Source organism: Paroedura picta, chromosome 6 (genome assembly GCF_049243985.1).
Source record: "Paroedura picta isolate Pp20150507F chromosome 6, Ppicta_v3.0, whole genome shotgun sequence".
NCBI classification, from domain to species: Eukaryota; Metazoa; Chordata; class Lepidosauria; order Squamata; family Gekkonidae; genus Paroedura; species Paroedura picta.
The window spans coordinates 11,836,130-11,859,064 of NC_135374.1; the positions used below are offsets into that span (position 1 = coordinate 11,836,130).

The 22,935-nt window shown below is 51.2% G+C and overlaps 1 protein-coding gene across 5 annotated transcripts in view; it reads left to right on the top strand.

Annotated features, from left to right (window-relative positions):
- The first annotated feature begins 713 nt into the window (after positions 1-713).
- FAT3 (FAT atypical cadherin 3) overlaps positions 714-22,935 on the top strand; it is a 570,888-nt gene continuing 548,666 nt past the window's right edge. For all 5 annotated transcript variants that reach the window (XM_077341425.1, XM_077341429.1, XM_077341428.1 and 2 more), the window contains exon 1: positions 714-1,005. The gene's annotated coding sequence lies outside the window, so the exon portion shown is untranslated. The remainder of the gene's footprint in view (positions 1,006-22,935) is intronic.

Here is a 22,935-nt window from a genome sequence, read left to right on the forward strand (position 1 = left end):
ATTGTGAGAATCTTGGCTGGGACCGGGCATGTAGGCCCCCCTGCTAAACTACCAGAGAGAAAAGCAGGATCCAGTGGAAGCAGAAGAGACCCCAGCCCAATTGGCACTTATTGGACGGTGCCCTTCCGATGCACATCTTCCAGTTCCACCTAGGAAAATCCAGCTACAAAAAGCACATCGAAATAGCAGCCGTTGGGGAATGCGCTTTCTGGGTGCTTTTGCGGAACGGGGCGAATCTACCTCGAAAGTGCATTACCCAAAGTGTGCATGCCCAATGCGCTTTTGCGGCTGGATCCTCCCGGAAAACCGACTTCGGAAGTGCACTGGAAGTGCCTTCTCCAACCTGCGCGGAACGGGCCTCGCCGCCAGCGCGATCTGGCGGCGCATCGGCTCCGGAAGCCCCCCAGGCGGACGGGCCAGGCGTTTGGCAAGAGGGGGGGGGGGGATCACCTGGCTCGGCCCCGCGCGACCCCGTCCCCCTGTGGCCAGCCACGGGCCGGAGCCCCTTCCTGGCCCATCGCGGCATCGTCGCCAGGGCGCTGCTTCTCTCTCTCTCCCGCTCCCCTCGCCAGGGGGGTTTCTCTCCCACCCCCAGCAGGCTGCGCTGTGCTGTGCTCGGCGCGGCCAGTTAGGAAAGCGCTCTCCGCTCACGCTCCCCCCCCCCTCCGCGCCGCGTTTCGCTTCCTCTCCTCCCCTCGGAGCCCCCTGAGCCGGGAGCTGCCGCCGCCGCCGCCGCCGCTGCTGCTACCGAGAGCGCTTCTCCACTCGGCACCAGTCCCGCTTCGCACGCCGCGCCGGGAAGGCGGAGAGCGACGCCAGCAGCAGGATCAAGAGCAGCGGCAGCAGCAGCAGCAGCAACCGCGGCGGCGGCGGCCCCAAGCGGACGCGGCGCCCGGCTTCCCCTTCTCTCCTCCCATGGATCCCTCCTGCGGGAAGGCGACGGCGGAGCTCCGGAGCTGAGTTTCTCTCTCTCTCTCCCGCCCGGCTGGCGGCGCCTCGGAAAGGGTGCGTGCTTGGGGTCCCCGCTCGGAACGCGCGTCTCGTCGCCCGGGGGGTGGCAGCCGCGGAGGGACCACCGAGCCGGAGGCACAGAGGAGGGGGGGGGGTGGACTGGGGGGGGGGAGAAATGGGGGGGGGGAGAAATGGCCCCTTCCCCACTTTGGCAAACTTGCCCCGCTTTGCCTTTGCAGGGCTCTGTGTGCCCCCCCCGCTTGCTTTACTGGGGGGGGGGCGTTCATAAAAGCGCCTCTTTTCTTTGCAACGTGGAGGCTCCAGGTGGCAAGTTGCAAAACTTCGGGGGGGGGGGTCTCCCGCCTCGCCTTTTGCAAGCGAGCGAGCAAATCCCCTTCCCCTCGTGCAACCCCCCCTCCCCTAAAACTGGGGCAAGCCTCCGGGGAGCGGGGGGGGGGGAAGGTCTTTTTCGTCCCCGCTCCTCTCTCTGCGCACATGTGCTCCGAGCCACAGCGCCGCTCCGCAAGGTGCAGGCTCGGTCTGGTTTCTCCTCTCTGCGCGCCGATTCTTGGAAACGCGGTCGGGGGCGCTTCTTTTTAGGGGGGGCGGGGAAGAGGACCCGTTTTCCCGCGGCCGCTTGGAGAGACGCGATCCCCCAGCCCCTTTCCCTCTGCGTTGCCTTTCTGCTGTGTTTCCTGGGGGGAGGGCTGCCCGCTTGGATCCCACGGCTAGCAAGAAGCGTGCTCGGTGCGCGTCGGAGGGCGATCCTGCGGCGTGCGGGGAAGCGCGCCGGCGGGGGTTGCGGCTGGCCTGCCCCGGGGTGGGACCGGGAAGGAGGCACCCCGGGGTTTCCCGGGACTGCGGGGGCGAGCGAGCGGCGGCGGCGGCGGCTGCGGCGGCTCCTGCAGGGGAGGCGGAGAAATCCACTCCCCGGAGATTCCCCGCGGGAATTTGGGGCTGGGGTGGGGGGGGGAGAGAGAGAAAGAGGAGAAGGAATGCTTGCCGCGGTATTGAGCAGCCGCTGTTTGTGGGCCGCTGTCTGTCTCCCAACCCCCGCTATTGATCCCTGTGGGTCGATGTGCAGCCTGGATTGAGGCAGCCCCGCCATCTGCCTCCCGGACCGCGTCGTTAGCCGAGCGCGGCGTGCTCCTGGGCGTGTGCAGAGTGCATTTCCTTCACGGGACGCAGATTCTGCCTCCAGGAGAATCTGTCTTTCCAGATCCTGAGCTTAGCGGCGCCTTTGGCTATACTGTGGGGGAATGAGGCACGTTGTTTTTTTACTTGGATGGGAGCCCTACGGAGCAAAACAGCGGCACTGCCGAAGAGAGCTCGCTCCGGTTTAAAGCCCGGGCGTTTACACGGGCATCGACTCTGGCCGGATTTGAGTAACGCTGCTAAGGTTTGCGCTGCAGATGCGGTGGAGCCGCCCCCCCCCTCCAGTGAGGTGGACCGGGGGGGGGGGAGGTCGTCGCAAAGGGTCTTGTGTCCTGCCCAGAAGGTTAAAGGCAAGGAGCTTTTGGGGGTTGGAGGGGCGCGAACCAGCCGCCGGCTCGCCCCCCAGGTGGGGCGGAGGCTGCTCAGATCTCTCCAGCAGCTTTGGCGGCTAATGACTTTTGCAGCCTCCATCCGGGGGCTGGAGGCAAGGAGGGAGGGAGGGGGGGGGCTTGGGAGAGATCCCCCTCCCCATGCATTTGTAGTTCGACTTGGATGAAACTTCCCCTATAGAAAACTGGGGGGGTGGAGGGTGGGGAGGGAGAAAGGAAAGCCCAGCCCTGTTAAATTAGAAATCAACCGGTTTTCCAGATGGGAACGTCTCCTTGCACTGTGGCACACCAGAAACTCACTAAGGCTTTGCTGGATTTAGGATGCCTCGGCTTGCAGCTTTCTGAGGCTTCCTCGCGGGTTCGTGTGCCTTCGATTGCAGCCGTGCATTTGAGAAGAGGGGGGAACCAAAATACACCCTCCCACCCCCTTGACGACCCATCGAAACTGGCCAGGGAACAGGATTTTGTGCATCTGGACCGCTTTCTCTTCCCTCTCGCCTTCCGCTTTAATTTTCTGCGCCTTCTCGGCTTGAGTGTGCCGAGGATCCGGCGATGATCCCCGCGGTCCCCGATCGAATTAAAATAAATGCGAGCCTCAGGAACATTACTAGGTAGAGAGAGACGGGCGAACACCCCCAAGCCCTCTGCCTCATCTACCTACAAAGAAACTGCTGGAGGGGGTACATTTCATCAGCTCCTCTCTTGGCGATAACGTGGAGGGAGCATCTTTTGGGGCTTTCTATTGTAATGGTGGTGGAGGGGGGAGACAGTCTCGGAAACCGACTCGGGGCTCCCTTCTCCTCCCTCTGCTAACTTTATGAATGGCTGGGAAGAGAGAGCCAGTTTAGAGGCTGGGCGGTTCAGCTGTTCGCCAGCCAGTGAGCTGGCCCTATTGGAGGTGGAGCAGAACCGGTAGCCGGGAAAACTAGGTTGCATCTTCTGGTGTGCAGGAGTCTGGCTGCTGCCTTGATTTACAGCTCCTGGAAACTTGGGTGTGTTTGTGCTTCAAAGTGACTGAGAAGGAAGTCCCTTATGTCAGGGGTAGTCAACCTGTGGTCCTCCAGATGTTCACGGACTACATTTCCCACGAGCCCCTGCCAGCAAACGCTGGCAGGGGCTCATGGGAATTGTAGTCCATGGACATCTGGAGGACCACAGGTTGACTACCCCTGCCTGATGTGCTCTGTTGAAGTTTTGTCTGCTTGCTTTTCAGTCCAAGGTCTCCCCTCCCCCCTCAGTGATGTGGGGAGAGGCCATACAATCATTGAATCCTAGGAACAATGAGTCGGAAGGAACCTCCAGGGTCATCTAGTCCAGCCCCCTGTAGAATGCAGGAAGCTCACAACTACCTGCCCACACACAGTGACCCCAATTCCGTGCCCAGATGATGTTCACTCCACCCCCCAAAAACACAACGACAACGACAACCCAGAATCCCTGGCCAGTCTGGTCTGGAGAAATTTGGCTTCTGACCCCAAAGTGGCAATCAGCATTTCCCTGGCCATGCAAGAAAGGGCCGCAAGAGCCCAGCGCCGACACAGTCCCTTCTGCCCACCCACTGACATGGCTCCATGGTAGATGCCTTGAATACAGAAAATCCCAGGTTCAATCCTCATCATCTCCAGTTAAAAAGCATCGGTCCTGAGGTGATGTGGAAAACCAGGGACTCCACAGAGCAGCTGCCAATCTGTAGACGATACTGGCCTGGGTAGACCAAGAGCTTGGCTCAGGATAAAGCCGTTTCCCTCTGGACTGGGCTTTAGCCCTCATGGGATGGTTTGTGAGCCCTTAAGGCGTGTGACGTCACAGACATGTGACCGGAAGCAGCTGCCTGTGTTACAAAGGAATTCTCTCCATGGCTGGGTTATTCTGCTTCCACTGTTCTGCTTCAAAGATTGGCAAACAATGGTATCTAGCTCTAGGTGGCCCCTGGAATTACAGCTGTTTTCCAGGCCCTAGAGATCAGGTCCCCACTGGGGGGAGGCATCATCTGGACACAGCATTGGGGTCCCAGTGGATGGGCAGGTAGTTATGTATTTATGTATTTCCTGCATTCTGCAGGGGGTTGGACTAGATGACCCTGGAGGTCCCTTCCAATTCTATGATTCTAAGGAAATGGCTGTTTTGCTTCAGTTAAAAGGGCCAGGCAGGAAGAGATGTGAAAATGGTTTGCTGCAGACTCTGGAGGACTCTTGCTACGGTTTTCTCTACCTGAAGGAGTCCCAAAATGGCTTATAAAAACAGTTCCCTTCCTTTCCCCACAACAGACACCCTGTGAGTTAGGTCAGGCTGAGAAATCTCTGAGAGAACTGCTTTGCCAGAACAGCCCGAAGACGATGGTGGCTAGCCCAAGGTCAACCAGCTGGCTGCATGTGGAGGAGGAGTGGGGACTCAAACCAGGTTCTCCAGTTTAGAGGCTGCCACTCTTAACCACTTCACCGTGCTTCACCAGTGGTCTTGTTCAGGAGAAGGCAGCTTCATGTGTGTGTATGTTCAGTGCTCCATTCACACAAGCCCACTGGATCTCTTTGTAAATAGTGTTCAGGAGACATTGGATAGAGATAAAGGGGGAACTGCAGAAGGTCATCTAACCCAGTCCCTACAAAGAGACATGGGCAGTAAGCACCTATGCATGTTTCCTCAGAAGTAAGTCCCATTGAGTTCAGGGTGGTCTTAACTCCCAAGGAAGTGTGTGGCAACTTGTATACAAAAGCCACACAATGGATCTTCCTGTCAGTGCATGCTATTGGTCAGTTTCACTTGAAATTGACTGGATCTGACAGAGGGATCTAGCCACGCATTGGTCAATTTCAGGACAGGCTTAGGATCCTCCCTGGGAAGCCAAGCTTGGCCCTCCTCAGCAGAACTACAGACACAACCATGTCCTGTCCCCCCCCCCCCTCTTTTGCGTCTGTCCTTCTTGGGGCTCTTTTTCATAAGCTAATAAAGACATCCTGTTTTGGGTTGGAAGGTTGGGGAATTATCCTGGTTGGTAGCAGTCACAACAGCTTAAACAGTAGACTTTTCACAGTGACCACTTGTTTGGTCAGCCAAGAAATATGGCCTCGCTTTTTGTTTTTCAAAACAACGTAACCCTAATTAAAAGCCCTGGGGGGTGGGGGTGGGCAGGATGTTACCTCTGCGTTATTTTTTCAAGCCAGATAGTCCCTTTGAGATTGGATAATGCACTTTCAGTGTGCTTTTGCAGCTGTGTAAAACAGGAAAATCTGCTTCTAAAGTGCATTGAAAGTGCATTATCCAATGTGTGCGGAATGGGCCCAGGTAAGGAAGCAGTATGGGAAAAGAAAGGGTACGTACCCATTTTCTTCTGTTTCTTCTCCACACTTTTTAAAAGTTATAACTGTCAGGATGACCTTGTGGGGTTTTCAAGGTGAGAGCTGGCTTGCCGTTGCCTGCCTCTGAGGAGTCACCCTCAGCTTCCTCACTGGTCTCTCTTTCCAAATACGGACCCAGCTTTGCTTCCGACATTTGATGAGATGTTTCTAGCCTGGGCTATCTAGAGCTATGGCCCCGGTTAATATATTCCTCATATTTCCCTTCCAGATAGCTGCATTTTAAATTTAATTTTTTAAAAAATGTATGCACTTCATTTATACCCTATCTTTCTCCCCAACGAGGACCCACACCAACATATACTCCTTGCCCCCGTTTTATTCTCACAGCAACTCTGCAAGGTGTGTTAAGCTGAGACTGGTCCAAGGTAACGGGCCCAGAGAGCTTCCATGGCATGAGGAGGGATTCGAACCCAGGTCTCCCAGATAGCTAGTCCAGCACTCTAGCCAGGATGCCAGGCTGGCTGAGACATCTGTAACTGAAGTTGTGCCATAGTTTCACCCTCATATCTGAGGATCGTGGCCTCTGAGGGAGTGGTACCTTTGATACTGCTGATATATCCGGGGGTTCAGGGGAAGAGCCAGACACCGGTAGCTCTGTATTAGGATACCAGCACTGTATAAAGCAGGGGTAGTCAAACTGCGGCCCTCCAGATGTCCATGGACTACAATTCCCATGAGCCCCTGCCAGCGAATGCTGGCAGGGGCTCATGGGAATTGTAGTCCATGGACATCTGGAAGGCCGCAGTTTGACTACCCCGTAATAAAGAATGATAAAACCTAATTAAGTATTGAGCAGTATTTAAGTAATAGCGGCCTCCAGATTAATCATTGCCCATAAGTCTCCTGACTAGTTATCTCTTGGTGGGGGGGGGGGCATGGATGTTGTTAAGTCATTGGCCCCAACCAGAAGCTTGGAAGAGCTCAGACCTTTAGGCCTTTACACCTGTGAACTAGGCCTCATGGAGAGTTTTTGGCCAGGAAGGCCCTACTTCAGGGTTTGGGGTCTGAGGGAACACAAGGACACAGTTTTCTGACAGGAATCTTATTTTTGAAAAAAGTTGGTGCCCCCCCCCCTTCTCAGGTGCACTCATGAAAAGCACAAACGTTGTGTCCGAGTGCAGGATTCAAGCGTAGCAGATGGTTGCACTCTTGCGCTCTGGTGGATTCTGGGAAAATCTCAGTGGACGTCGCTCCTCCACGTAAACATATTTCACGAGCATTCTGTGGTAGAAGAAGAGTTGGTTCTTATATGCCGCTTTTCCCTACCCGAAGGAGTCTCACAGCGGCTTACAGTCGCCTTCCCTTTCCTCTCCCCACAACAGACACCCTGTGAGGGAGGGGAGGCTGAGAGTGCCCTGAGATTACTGAAGAAGAAGAAGAAGAGTTGGTTCTTATATGCCGCTTTTCCCTACCCGAAGGAGTCTCAAAGCGGCTTACAGTCGCCTTCCCTTTCCTCTCCCCACAACAGACACCCTGTGAGGGAGGGGAGGCTGAGAGAGCCCTGAGATTACTGAAGAAGAAGAAGAAGAGTTGGTTCTTATATGCCGCTTTTCCCTACCCGAAGGAGTCTCACAGCGGCTTACAGTCGCCTTCCCTTTCCTCTCCCCACAACAGACACCCTGTGAGGGAGGGGAGGCTGAGAGAGCCCTGAGATTACTGAAGAAGAAGAAGAAGAGTTGGTTCTTATATGCCGCTTTTCCCTACCCGAAGGAGTCTCAAAGCGGCTTACAGTCGCCTTCCCTTTCCTCTCCCCACAACAGACACCCTGTGAGGGAGGTGAGGCTGAGAGAGCCTTGATATTACTGAAGAAAAAGAAGAGGAGTTGGTTCTTATATGTTGCTTTTCTCTACCCGAAGGAGTCTCAAAGTGGCTTCCAATCGCCTTCCCATTCCTCTGCCCTCAACAGACACCCTGTGAGGGAGGCGAGGCTGAAAGAGCCCTGATATTACTGAAGAAGAAGAAGAAGAGTTGGTTCTTATATGCCGCTTTTCTCTACCCAAAAGAGTCTCAAAGTGGCTTACATTCGCCTTACCTTCCTCTCTCCACAACAGACACCCTGCGAGGGAGGTGAGGCTGAGAGAGCCCTGATATTCCTGCTCGGTCAGAACAGTTTTATCAGTGCGTGGCGAACACCCAAGGTCACCCAGCTGGCTGCATGTGGGGGAGTGCAGAATCAAACCCAGCTCGCCAGATTAGAAGTCTGCACACTCCTAACCACTACACCAAGCTGGCAGAGTGCTGACTCTGAGGTACTATTTACTAGCGGTAATAGCCGTGAGCAGTAGGCAGCCTTTTCTCCCACCGACTGGCCGTTTTGGCCGTGTAGTGCCTGTCCCCTGGGCACTCTTTCTTCCCCTCTCCCACACAAAGCGATTGCTCTCGCTTCCGCTTATGTTATCTCGGCCGCGGTCATCCTGCACCGCGACCTGCCGCAACCCGGTTGATGGATTATGTCAGAGGGAGAGAAAGGCACGGTTATGAGCTCCGTTATCCCATCTTTAGGTGCCAGCTTGGGAAGCTTTATTCTGCTATAAACGTAGCCAGTTTTGGAGTCAAGTGCTGATTTTTTTGAAAAGAAAGCTATGGAGCTGCTCAGGTTTATGGGCAGACATTCTCCTAGATCAGACTTCCTAAAATTTTACCGTTGGGAAAGCCCTGAAACATTCTTCAGGGAGAAACCACAGAGGTGGCACGATTGCGCAGAATATGGTTGGGAAGCAAAGCCATGTATATGTCACCTGCGGCCCCTCCAGGCCTATCAGTGGCCGTTTTGGGAAGGGAGGCAGCTCGACATGACCGTATATCAGGGGGTAGTCAAACTGCGGCCCTCCAGATGTCCATGGACTACCATTCCCATGAGCCCCTGCCAGCTGGCAGGGGCTCATGGGAATGGTAGTCCATGGACATCTGGAGGGCCGCAGTTTGACTACCCCTGCTGTAGACGAAGGGCGGGATACACACTGGCTGTATCAGGGGTTCCTAACCTTTTGGTACTTGTGGCCACGTCTCAAATTCGGGCGCTGTGCTGTGGGCGAAGCCACAAAAAGGTGGTCATGAAAGAGCTGCTATTGGAGGCCGTAAAGTGACTGCTGCATTTTACCTTCTATGACACAGTGAAGGTTCTTGTGATCGGAAGGTCTAGGCTCGGCAAATAAAATCAGAGAATCAGAGAGATAGAAGGGACCATCCAGTCCTACCCCCTCCTGTTGAAAACTGTAAGAATTTATTATTTATTTATTTATTTATTTATTTATTTAGATTTATATACCGCCCTCCCCGAAGGCTCAGGGCGGTTTACATTTGTTGTTTGCAACTGTGCAGTTGACCTCTGAAAAAGATCTGTTTGATCGAAACGCGTTAAGCCAACGTCTGAACTTTTTCGCATTATATGCGCTTAGATGTTTTAAAGGCAAAGGTCTGTGCAAGCACCGGGTCATGTCTGACCCTTGGGGTGACGCCCTCCAGCATTTTCATGGCAGACTCAATACGGGGGGGGGGGGGGGTTTGCCAGTGCCTTCCCCAGTCATTACCGTTTACCCCCCAGCAAGCTGGGTACTCATTTGACCGACCTCGGAAGGATGGAAGGCTGAGTCGACCTTGAGCCGGCTGCTGGGATCAAACTCCTAACCTCATGGGCAGAACTTTCAGACAGCATGTCTGCTGCCTTACCACTCTGCGCCACAAGAGGCTCTTTTAAATGTTTTAGGCGTGCCAAATTGATATTCTTTTATGGTCTTTAAACCTTCGAGGTCTTACAATAAACTGTTTGTATTTCTCTAAAATTGACTTTATCCCTAACCTTTGGCTCTCATCCAGCCGAACCCCCTGCTCGGTGCAGGGTCATTCTGAGATGCTGTTTTTATGTGATAAAGAGGAAAGGGCTGCCACCATCCGGGTGACTTTCCTGAACTCATTCCGTCCCCATTGCAAAGCAGTTCCATCCTGAACATTACCAGTGGAGGAGGAAGAGAAGGAGCTGTTTTTATGCTCTGCTTCTCATTATCCAAAAGAATCCCAAAGTGGCATACAAACACCTTTCCCTTCCTCTCCTCACAACAGACACCCTGTGAGGGAGATGGGGGCTGAGAGAGTTTTAAGAGAACTGCTCTACAAGAGCAGCTCTAAGAAAACGAATAGCTCAAGGTCACCCAGGGAATGTAGTCCTGCTTTCTTCATGGTTCTACTTGATTTCCTGTTCCTGATTCTGGTGCCTGCTGATTTACGTTAGCTTTTAGCTCATTCATATGACCACTCACCATGCTAGATTGTTCAGTTTTCAGCCTTCTTTTTGTCATATGCTGGCTAGCAGAATTATTTATTGATCAGTCTATGGCAGGGGTAGTCAACCTGTGGTCCTCCAGATGTTCATGGACTACATTTCCCAGAAGCCCCTGCCTGCAAACGCTTGCCGGGGCTCCTGGGAATTGTAGTCCATGAACATCTGGAGGACCACAGGTTGAGTACTCCTAGTCTATGGTATAGATTATTATTATTATTATTATTTCATTTTTAGACCGCCCTTCTCCAAATACGTCTCAGGGCGGTTTACAACATAAATAGTTAGATGTGTGCTATATAGCCATCAGAGCCTTTGATTGCCCAGCTGCTAGAGGAGAGATGTTTGGAGGTGATTTGCCATTGCCTACTCTCACATCATGACCTTGGAATTTCTCAGAGGTCACCCTTCCAGTGCTGGCCATGGCAGACCCTGTGCAGTTTCCAAGGTCCAACAGAATTGGGCTCACTGGGCTATCCAGGTCGAATCGGATCGAGGGAGACACAAAGGTGAGGCCTCCAAACTGGGTGGGAAGGGAAACCGGGAGGGTGGGGTGCAATTCTGACCCTCCCAGGGGGCAGTTCCTACAAAGGCCAGTTGGTGGCAGCAATCGAACAAAGAGAGAGAGTTCTACCCTGAGACTCTTCCAAAACCTTCACACGACACATAATGTGGCAGCCCCCTCCCCCCTGTAGGCAGGTCAAAATGGAACGTTGAATCGCTGGGGTCCAGCGGAGCTGATTTCGTGCAGGTCTGTGATTGCATCAGGGCTGGCAGGCTGTTGTGCCTGAGGTGGTGGGTGGAGTAGAGATCCTTAGCCCCACCACGCTGGGGTGCACGGAACCCCAGGATTCCTGGTGGCTGTTTCATCACTGCATTTCAAGTGGAACTCAAAGGGATGGCGGTGCAAGGATTGTGGCAGGTTTGAGGGGAGAAAGAAAAGAACACCCAGTGAGTTGCAGTTAAGAACATTAGGGTAGCGATCCCCAACCTGTGGGCTGCGGACCACATGTGGTGCTTCGACTAATTGGAGGTGGGCTCCGAAAGACACCTCCCCCCCCCCCGACTCTTTACTTCATCCCCCCCGGCCCTTTACAACACACTTTGGGTGTCCTTGTCTCCCATCACTCCCAGATGGGACTGTCTCGTTGCAGAGAAACAAGCTCAGGGTTCCCACTGATTTGTCATTGTCAGGAGTTAAAATTTCCATGAAAATAAAATGTTCCTGATGTTCATTGTTGTGGCGTGTCTGTATATTATTTTGAAGGGATGTTTAAACATGACCATAGCGATCAGAGAGCGTCAGGGCAGTGGTTGAGAGTACAGGAGTAAACTACCCCCCCCACCGGGCCTCAGTAAAAGGCGTTGAGTGGTCCCTGTTGGGTGATAAAAAGGTTGGGGACCACTGCCCATTTCTGTCATTTTCAGAAGCTTTGCTTTCGGTGCTTCCACCACCTGAGGCTACAGGGGGGCCAACCCGAGAAAGGCCCTTCTCGGCTGGCCATGACCCTGAAACTTTGGGACTCCCTCCCAAGGGAGATTTCTCTGCCTTCAGGAGGGTGAACTCTTCTTTTATTTTAGCGGAGGGTTTTTTTTAGCGTACTCTCAGTAAGTCCTATTGGCCGTTCCCATTGCTTGTGTCGCCTTTCTATGTCTGTATTTTTTTCTTTGAATTGTTTAAAAACATCCTGCTGCCGATGGAACGTAGCATGCTTCAGAGAGCTGAAGAAGTGTGCATGTATTAAAAAAACCCAAACCTTCCGTCCTGATTAAAACATGGTCGGTATGAAAGGTGCCTCTGGATTTGTACTTGGGTCTGTTGCTTCAGACCAACATGGCGACCCACGGCAAGAGATTGCTTGACTCTGTTTCACTATCCTGGTATTCCTTGGTAGTCTTCCTTTCCAATTACCGACCAAGGCCAACCCAGCTTAGCCTCTGAGATCTGATGTGTTTGGCCCCTCCTGGGCTCTCCAGGGCAGGGTCATTTTATATATACCTTGATTTAAATGCACTTCCCATGTTTCGATATTCACAGTCTCGGGACACTAGTTGAGCAGAAATGCGGCCTAGCAACGCTTTAAATAGTTTGCCGGCATGTTTAGGTGGCGGTTTTGTCTTTGTGCGCTGATCTTCGTTGTCATCTGCTCGCTGCTGCGTCTGTGTCTAGGGTGCCCGTAAATAGGCCACCCTGCCTTGTCGGTTTTCCATGCTCTTCCCCTTCTGTGTCAGGCCCTGGATCCGATTCAAAGGGTCTCGCTTTACCACGAGGAGAGAGAATGGAAATGACAAACTCGGAACGTGGCCAGGAGCCTTGCGTTGGTGAAGGGCAGAAGGTATCTCGAGTTAACGTGAAACGGCACCAACCTAAAACCTGGCCGTTAAAATGGGGTTTAAAGGGATGTGATTTTATTTGCAGGTCTTAGATGCCATAAAAGCTGGCCGTTAGCGTAATTAAGGAGGTACCAGGCCTTTACCGATCAGAGCCACACTGACCTCACACTGCGAAACTGCGTAGAAGGCTGTCTCTGTGTTTCTTATCCTTGCAAATAAAAGGCCTTGGGGATGTGGATATTTCTGTACAGCTCCAAACAAAAACAACCCTCTAAGCCAGGGGTAGTCAACCTGTGGTCCTCCAGATGTTCATGAACTACAATTCCCATAAGCCCCTGCCAGCGTTTGCTGGCAGGGGCTCATGGGAATTGTAGTTCATGAACATCTGGAGGACCACAGGTTGACTACCCCTACTCTAAGCAACAACCCCCTCACTTGTCAGTTGGTGAAAGCCTTCTCAAAGCTGGATCCAGTGGAGGAATTGTCCGGTTGGATCTGGTCAGTGATCTTCGTGACCCAATAGTCACTCTTCCTTCCAAGAGTTGCTCCCCAAGATACCTGTTAAAGTTCATAGGCAGGAGCTTCCCTTCCCTTCCTGACCCAAGCATTTGGCTTGCAGAGGTAATTTGCATCTGGATATGAAAGTTCTATTTAACTCCCTTGGTTCTGCTAGATTCCTGATTTTTTTACAGCTTCGTTAAATCTGTCTAAACCAGCCTTTTGACCATGGAGGAGCTCCTGAAGTCATTTTTCGGGCTTCGAAGAGCTCTGGAAGTGATGTCAGCTGGCCACGCCTCCCTGCCACACACCCCAGAAGTTGCATGTCACCGGAAGTGACATCATCACCCACGTTAACAAGCAGGCTCGAAGGGGACTGAGGGAGGGAGAGACGGGATGCGGTTTAAGGTGGGAGTAGGCGTGTAGGCTCCGCCCCCTCCCAGGTGCAGAAACCAGGAGAGAACTCACACACGGGAGGGGGAGCAATGGAAGTAACCGAATCCATTAAGGCAGGAGGGGAAATGCCACAGATCCGCCCCCTTTAGAGCTCCATGGGTCCGTGGACCCCTGGTTGGGAGTCCCTGGTCTGAACCAGTTTGCCTCACTGTAACTTGTAGTTGTACCTCCCTCCCTAAGGGATATCCTAGCATCTTTGCTCACCTACTTGTAGTTTTTGATAGGTAGCTTGATTGCTATAGATGTGATGGGTTGCAACTGGTGTTTTCATGGGCACCAGGCCTTCTGTTTTGTGGGGTGTGGTTTTCCTCACTCTCCTGTCCTGAGGGAGCCCCAAAATGGGATTGTTTGGGGCTCCCATGCGAAGGACACAGGAAAATCACACTCTGTGAGTGGAAGTCCCTGTGGCTGCAGAAACGGTAACCAGGATTCCAAGCTGACATGTAGGTACAAGCTAAGGTGAGTTGAGGGGTACCAGCTGTATGGGCGACTCCAATGAAATGGGGGATTGCCCTGGGACAACACTTCTATCCAATTTCACGTGTGTCGTCTGGGGCAACTCAGTAATTCTATTGGCATGGTTAGCAAAAATAGAATATAAAATGAATGAATGAATGAATGAATGAATGAATGAATGAATGAATGAATGAATGAATGAATGAATGAATGAGAGCTGGGTTTCTATAGACCCTGCTTTTTACTACCTGGAGGAGTTCCAGATTGGCTTTCCCTTTCTCACCCCACAACAGACGCCCTGTGAGTTAGGTGGTACTGAGAGCGCCCTAGGAGAATTGTCCTGTGAGAACAGCTCTAAGGGAACTGCAACTAGCCCAAGGTCACCCAGCTGGCTGCCTATGGAGGAGGAGTGGGGAATCCAACCTGGTTCTCCAGATTAGAGGCTGTCACTCAACTGCTAACACCACGCTGCCGCTCTATGTGGTTATAAGCAATTCTTTGTCTGGTCTTTTTGCCACATTTCAGTGCTCACTTCGGCTGTTAAAAAGAAGCCCGGCTTGGATAAAAAGCGGGTGTTTCGCTTGCTTTTTCGGCAGCCAGAGTGACTCTGGGTTGCGCACACAACTGGAATAAAAATGGCAGCCCTCCGAACGTCGCTAAAGGTGAGCCCTTTTCAAAGTCACGTCCCAGCATTTTGCATTTTTCCTGATATTAAATGGTCCTATTAGCTCTAAATCAACGTCGCGTCTTGCCTTATAACCACTTAACAGGTATAATACGGATTAAATTTAGTCAGAAGAGCGTATAATGAGAGGGTAAATGCCAATTTTGCTGTTGGATATGGTGCTCTTCCCCGGCGAGCTTTTAATAATATCTCACTTTGCATACACAAATTATTGTGGCATTTAGACCCTCTTAGGAAAGGGGAGCAGCGCTGCAGTTCAGGGCGAAATGCTTCCATTGCCTTTTCAGAGTCACTTGTTCAGTTCCGTGAGAACATCAGAAGGAGAGCCCTCCTGGATCGGACCGGCCCTGCTTCACACAGTAGCCGCAATCGGCCTAGAGCACCATTTTCAACCTTTAGACCAGGGGTAGTCAAACTGCGGCCCTCCAGATGTCCATGGACTACAATTCCCAGAAGCCCCTGCCAGCAAATGCTGGCAGGGGCTTCTGGGAATTGCAGTCCATGGACATCTGGAGGGCCGCAGTTTGACTACCCCTGCTTTAGACCGTGGAGCAGCCCCTGAAATGAATTTTCAAGCTTCGAGGAAACCCGGAAGTGATGTCAGCAGGCCACGCCCCCCCAGGAAGTGACATCACCACCCACACTCTTCACCCTTCTTTCGCTCCCCCTCACCGTTACTACTGCTACAGCAGCTCCACCTCATGTTGGCTTAAAAAAATGGCAGGAGCTGAGAAGACAGCCCAAAGGGCCCCATAAGATGACACATCCAACTCTCCTTTGATTTTTACTTCCACAGCCTAACCACTGAGCCCTCTAGGTGGAGGCAGCCGGTTCCCTACCTGGGGGCCAAATCCATTCAGGTAGAAAGGCCGTGGCCCCCCTCCACGGACCCCTGGTTGGGAATCCCTGTCTTAGAGGGCTGGCAAGTGGAACAGAGGGCTTCACCTCCCAGTACTGTATTCTGAAGTGTGCTACCTGTGGATATGGAGGTTCTCTTAAGTTGCTACAGCGAGTAGCCATTGATGGATCTCACCTCTGTAAATCCAGTCTCCTCTTAAAGCTATGAATGCTAGAGGTCATGATGACCTCCACTGGCAGTGAAATCACCTGTTGAGTACTGCATTGTTTCTCTACCTGGCTATCCTGGGTGTCGATGTTTATGAAAGAAATTCTGACTGGCTTCAGTGGTTCATGGTCAGGCCTTCCTCAAGCATGACTCTCCTGAGGATCAGCCATGATAGCTGCTAAAGTATATTATGGTTAAAAGTACATAGGATAAAGGCAGGAGGCCCCAACCTTTTATGAGCCTGCGGGCAGCTTTGGAATTCTGGTACAGCATGGCAGGGACTTCTAGAAAATGGCTGCCACAGGAGGCGGAGCCAGCCAGGAAAATGGCCGCTGTAGCTTACCTTCCGTGAATGTGCTGTGGTGGCAGTTCCTATCAAAGCCAATTAAAAAAAGAATCTGCACAGCCACGCAAATCTCTGACGGTCAATCCGAAACCTTCCTGGGCAAAAGCTCCACCCGTTTCCTAAAAATACTGGGCAGGTGTCAGGAGAAGTGTTGATTGCGCCATGCCCATAAATGAACAAGCGAACAAATAAAACGTAAGCACAGTTTTGTGTTGCCCGTTGGAATTAGGAGATTTTGAAACACCTCGCTTTGGCTGGCTGACACTGGAGGGTTTTTAATTTCCAAGTTATGCGCTCCTAGAGTTCTGTCGTCAAAGCCCATTTTGCAATTTAGCGATCAATTAGATTATTACAGCCACGTCAGTGTGGGAAAGATGTATGTATACTGCTTAAAAAAAAATAGCCTTCCTCGCTTCTGTTCATAGGCTGGCAAAGAAAGACCCGTTTCTCTGCCTCCTCAAGTCCCCATTGAATCCCTTGCCTTGAAATGAATTAGTGCGAATGAAGAAAATTTATGTCTGCACCTGCAGAAGCAACTCCTTGGAGCTGAAGGCAGCAGCCCTGCAATACTGAATCCCTGTTGATGCCGGTGGCCTTTATGTGCAGCCAGAAACGGGATTAGCGCCTCATTGGGGTGGGAGGAACGGCTCCCACCAGTTCGGCGCTGTGACTTTTCCTAACACCTCGTCAGGAAACATACCTTTATGGAAGACTATTGAACGGCAGCAGCAGCAGCACCACTCAAAACGATTTGGAATGCCTTGTCTCTGTTGCAGAACCACAGAATCAGAACCATAGAATCACACTTGGCACCAAGACACCACAAAGGGACATCCTGTACAGGTAGTATTGCAGCTATCCGCTTAGGGTGGGTCAGAAGACATAATATACAGGGACAAAGGGCACTGCCCTTGACAATCTTCTGGGATGTGAGTGTCCTGCATAGTGCAGAGGGTTGGACTAGATGACCCATGAGGTCCATTCCATCTCTATTATTCTATGATTCTATGACTCTGGCTCTCCGTCTTCAGCTGGCCCTCTTATCAGGATCTCCAAAACCGATGCGGTTCCCCATCAGACAACAGGGAGAGGAGGTCTGCCACTGCATGTCGTGAACTTTTGACGTGTTGAAGGCTCCGTTGCCTCCCTAATGCGCCTGTGTTCTGTATACACAGATTTCTTCATTTTCTTTCATGCAGAGAAGCAAGAGAGATTGTATTACCTGCCCCGGTTTGATCCATTGTTTGAAAGCCGTTTCCAATGTGAATCGGGATCCTTCCTTTTACTTTAGAAGCATAGAATCATAGAGTTGGAAGGGGCCACACAGGCCATCTAGTCCAACCCCCTGCTCAACACGGAATCAACCCAAAGCATCTTAAAGCATCCAAGAAAAGTGTGTATCCAACCTTTGCTTGAAGACTGCCAGTGAGGGGGAGCTCATCACCTCCTTAGGCAGCCTATTCCACTGCTGAACTACTCTGTGAATGAGGTTTCTCCTCATTTCTGCTTCCGGCGGCCTCTGTATTGAGGTTTTGCATTTGGCCTTTGAATTCCTGCTTGTAGTTTGCTTATAGCTTTGTACATTTGACCTTGTGCGCTCCAGCATGCTAAACCTCGTGTTGCATTTAAGGTGCCACAGGAGTCTGTAGGACTGGGTGTCTTTTTTTAACAGCTTTACTGTGACTTTCCCCCAGTAAGCATTCTCTTCTGTGTGAATTTCGTGATGTATCACTCGTGCCCACAAACCTGACAGACCCTTTTGCTGCCGTCCGAAGAACGCACGTTACCGGAGCATTGGGGCTGTTTGCTTCCCCGGTCGAGACCCAGGCTCATCATTTTTCGCCCTATTGTTTTTTGCTCATTGTTCAATTTCCTTCTCAGAGGCTCCATCCATCAGTTTGCCTGTGATAATTTACTCTGGTTGGACGGTGGCTAGGTCACTGCAACCAAACCATATTGGCAAAGGGTGTGCTTTTGGAATATGTGTTGCCTACATTAGCGACCCTCAACCTGTGGGCTGCGGACCACATGTGGTCCGTTGACTAATTGGAGGTGGGCCGCGAAGGACGCCTTCTCCCCCCCCGGCCCTTTACTTCACCCCCCCCGGCCCTTTACAACACACTTTGGGTGTCCTTGTCTCCCATCACTCCCAGATGGGACTATCTCGTTGCAGAGAAACAAGCTCAGGGTTCCCATTGATTTGTCATTGTCATGAGTTAAAATGTTCCTTATGTTCATTCTTGTGGCGTGTCTGCAGTATCTTATTTTTAAGGGATGTTTAAACATTACCATAGCGAACAGAGAGCATCAGGGCAGTGGTTGAGAGTAGAGGAGTAAACTACCCCCCCCCCACCGGGCCTCAGTAAAATTGTCAAGCGTTGAGTGGTCCCCGGTGATAAAAAGGTTGGGGACCACTGGCCTACATAACCCAAACAAGTTTGTCACTATTTCTGTCTTGTTGGAGTCCTTAGGCCATTAGAAAGCCATCTGTGTTTTTTCTTTAGGTCAGACTTTCGCAACTTTTTGTACCATTGAGAAACCCCTGAAATGTTTTTCAGGCTTCAAGGAACCCCAGAAATGGCATGATCGTGCAGAATATGGTTGGGAAGCATAGCTATGTACATGCCCACCCGAGACCCCTCCCCACCCCCTTCATGCCCACCGTTGGCTATTTTGGAAAAGTAGGATGTGTCACAATGACCACATACGGTCATTTCACCCAATAAATGCTTAACAAAATTTTTAAATATATTAAAAAATTAATTAACTCCCACCCATTCAGAAAACACTTCCAGGGCCATCAAGAAACCCCAGGGTCTCATGAAGCCCTGGTTGAGAAAGTGGACCTTAGGTGGTGGAAGAAGTGAAAATACAGAAAATTTAGTGTCCGGTCTGTGTTTGGCTAGAACACTTGTATCAGCTTGGTGTAGTGGTTAGGAGTACAGACTTCTAATCTGGCAAGCTGGGTTTGATTCCCCGCTCCCCCACATGCAGCCATCTGGGTGACCTTGGGCTCACCACAGCACTGATAAAGCTGTTCTGACCGAGCAGTGATATCAGGGCTCTCTCAGCCTCACCCACCTCACAGGGTGTCTGTTGTAGAGGGAGGAAAGGGAAGGCGAATGGAAGCCGCTTTGAGATTCCCTCAGGTAGAGCCTCTTGTGGCGCAGACTGGTAAGGCAGCAGACATGCAGTCTGAAAGCTCTGCCCATGAGGCTGGGAGTTCGATCCCAGCAGCCGGCTCAAGGTTGCCTCAGCCTTCCATCCTTCTGAGGTCGGTAAAATGAGTACCCAGCTTGCTGGGGGGGAAACGGTAATGACTGGGGAAGGCACTGGCAAACCACCCTGTATTGAGTCTGCCAAGAAAACGCTAGAGGGCGTCATCCCAAGGGTCAGACATGACCCGGTGCTTGCACAGGGGATACCTTTACCTTTACAGGTAGAGAAAAGTGGCATTAAGATGTGCCCAGAAGCCCTTTCTTCACTGTAGCTGCCTCAGGGCAGCTCCCTTTCCCAGTCAGGGCTTGTGACTGGCTCCACCTGGCTGCCAGGCTGAACTTAGGGACTGCGGCCCTGCCCTGCCTGTTCTGGGTACATCCTGGATTGTGCTGCAGCTGCCGGTTGTGTCCAGCAACTCCTGGATTGGTCCCGTCACCAGGCATTTTCTGATTTGAATCCAATCTTTTTTTTTTTTTTTTTTGATATCTGGTGTGACATAGAAGATAAGAGAGCACCTACGTCACAGTTCCAGCAGTAGGAGGACTAGGCCAAATGTAAACAGAGCCAACATGGGCATTTGTGCATAATTGGTTTGCTCCCTCCCCCAAGCAATTATTGAAAGCAGCATTCATTGAGGGTATCAGAGGCCAATTAAACCATCTAAGTCCCTCTGGTTTCTCGCAGAAATTCTTAGTCAGCTGTTTTTTTTTTTCTTTTTGGGTTTAATTAAAAATGAAAAAGCGTTCTCAGAAGAACTGAGCAAAGCCTGGTATTTATCATGCACCTTGCAGCGGGAAATGGCGAGCGATCACACGGAGACCCAAGGCTCCTTCAGCAAGAAATGCATCAATTCCTTCTTGTTCCCAGAATAATCTAAATGTCTAGGGTCCCAGCCCGTTGCATTCAGGAATACAACGGGTGCCAGGGTGGTGGTGGAAGAACTCTGTGGATGGCCTCTTCCTCCCCCCAAGACCTGAAAAGATTGCAGGCTGGAGACCCTCGGGAAGGGAACTCACCGGCAGGGGCAGCTCTCAAGCAGCAGGGATCTGCAGCCTCCGAGCCTCAGAGGGAAGTGGAAGGAGGAGGGGGTGGTCAGGGGTGGGGGAAGGAAGGCGATTGGGTGGCTGGTGGACAGACACGCAAGCCGGATGGAGGAGGAAGTACTTGGGGTGGGACATGTAAGCCACTTTGATACTTCTTCTGGTAGAGGAAAGTGGCATGTAAGAACCAGCTCTCCTTCAGTAATATCATGGCTCTCTCAGCCTCACCTCCCTCACAGGGTGTCTGTTGTGGGGAGAGGAAAGGGAAGGCGGTTGGAAGCTGCTTTGAGACTCCTTCAGGTAGAGAAAAGCGGCATATAAGAACCAATTTTTTGATCGCTTTAAGGCTATTCTGTTGATCGGTGAAAGGCTGATCCCCGAGGCGGCTTGTTCAAGAGGGGCTGTATAAAAATCAAATCAATTCATCAATCAAGAATAAATAAATCGTATCCAGAACACTGACCATCTACTGCAGCTTTCACACATGTTGGAGATCACTCTTTCAGCAGTAGTTTGCGACCAGATTTTCCTCTTCCACCCCGGGAAAATGTGCATAGCTGCACATCTGCACCTTAACATTCCTGATGGTTGAAATGTTGATCAATAACCCATAAAGCTTCTGCAGCTTGAGCACTGGCTGTTGCCAGTCATTTGTTAGGAAGCCATGCACATGAGGCAAGTCATAAATATCCACAGTAATAAATATCTGCAGGAGCACCCTGCAGGAATTGTTTTAAGACATCGGCGTAAATCTCTCCGTGCTTCGCATTTGGATTACTGGCAGCTGTTCATCTCACATCTGTAAAGGGCCTTCAGGAAGCCCTTTTGTCTCCTAAAAATCTCCCCGCATCGACTATTTGGACATTCCATCCATCCTTCCGCACACCTTGCATGAACGATTTCACGTTCCTGGTGGAAGAGTCTTATTTTGTGCTGTTCTGAGCCACGGTGGGGTCCAGAGCTATAGGTTGAAGAACTCTGCGTTGAGCTTTCTCGAAGTGTCACAGTGCTCGGAAAACTCTGGGAAGATGGCCTGCCACACATGATTTAGTATGCTGCGGGCTTCTTTAATCTTGAGATTTACACATGGTGTCTTCCTGTTTGTGCAGTTATTCTGCCAGTGTTTCAAAATCTCATTCTTGACCTTCTGCTCTTTAATGTTGCTCTTGCGTCTCGCGGAGGTTCTTTGTGGGCTTCCGGGACAGATTTATGGGCCTTGTCATGTTTTTTTTTATGATATACCGAAGCTTGACCTTCCATCTCTTCCTCCTCCTCTCACTCAGGTTATTTCCGAGCAATTTGCTCTCCCGTGGTAGAGTTCCTTCTTCCCTCCTGCCGCAGAGGGAATCGATGTTCAGTTTTAATGCACAGCGGAAAGTGGGCCCCGTTTATAGAACGTTCTTGCATTAATAGGAGCTGAGGTGTGTAGCACAAACCCATTTCCCCCCTGGTTTTCAGCTGTGGTTATACTTGATGCATCCGGGAAATTTAAGATGTTTCCTCTCAGAGTATCCACACCCACTTTGGTTTAGGACTACACGGTGCCTAAAATCAGATCTGAATTAAGTTTCAACAAAGACCATAATGCAATCCTGCATGACGATCTTCCTGTTTTTGCAAGTCTTTGGCAGACTAGAGCAACTCCGCTTTCAGATGGGATAGAGAAGGAGTAGTCAAACTGCGGCCCTCCAGATGTCCATGGACTACAATTCCCATGAGCCCCAAATGCTGGCAGGGGCTCATGGGAATTGTAGTCCATGGACATCTGGAGGGCCGCAGTTTGACTATCCCTGGGATAGAGTTTGGTTTGTACCACATCAAGTAATGGGGAAAGATAGCGCATCATGTTTGCATCATGTTTGCATGTTAGCATTATCGTAATGTGTTCCCGTCTCTAGTCAAAATGAGCATGCGGACCTGACTGGCTGCACTTTTCAGGCTAGCAAAGGTTTCTAGAAACGGGGAGAAAGGCAGACCTTCCACTTAGATTGGCAGATGTATAAACAGGCGACAGATTAATGTTACCAATTCTATTGTTCAGATAGGAAAGAGAGAGAGATTCTCTACGAGCCTGAGAATTTACTGTTAAATTGCGTATTAGTTTTACTTATCAATTAATTGTATAGGTCACTGCTCCTGGTCCAGGCCAGCCAACTCGCAGCAGCTGACAATAGGTATAAAATACAAAGTTAAAAACCACGATCATAACATTCAATATTCAGACCCAAAACAATCCCCTCCCCTCCATTCCCCACATCTGCCATTTTTCTGGGTACGATCTTAAACCTTGGAGCATTTGGAGGGGCGTCTCGGGATCTTCCTAGTGTAGTTGACAGCGTTTGTGCATAAAGTGTCATTGAGTCATAGCTGAATTATGGAGACCTCAGCGTCATTCAGTGCAGGAGAAAAAGCAGAGGTGGCTTGCCATTGCTTTCCATTGCAGACCATTGGTGGTCTCCCTTACTTTGCTTAATTTCTGAGATCTGATGAGATCGGTCTATACCAGGGGTAGTCAACCTGTGGTCCTCTAGACGTCCATGGACTACAATTCCCATGAGCCTCTGCCAGCGTTTGCTGGCAGGGGCTCATGGGAATTGTCATCCATGGACATCTGGAGGACCACAGGTTGACTACCCCTGGTCTATACCACGGCACCTTCCTTCCATAGTTGAAAATTCATATCTAAAAGTCTTCAGTCTTACATACTT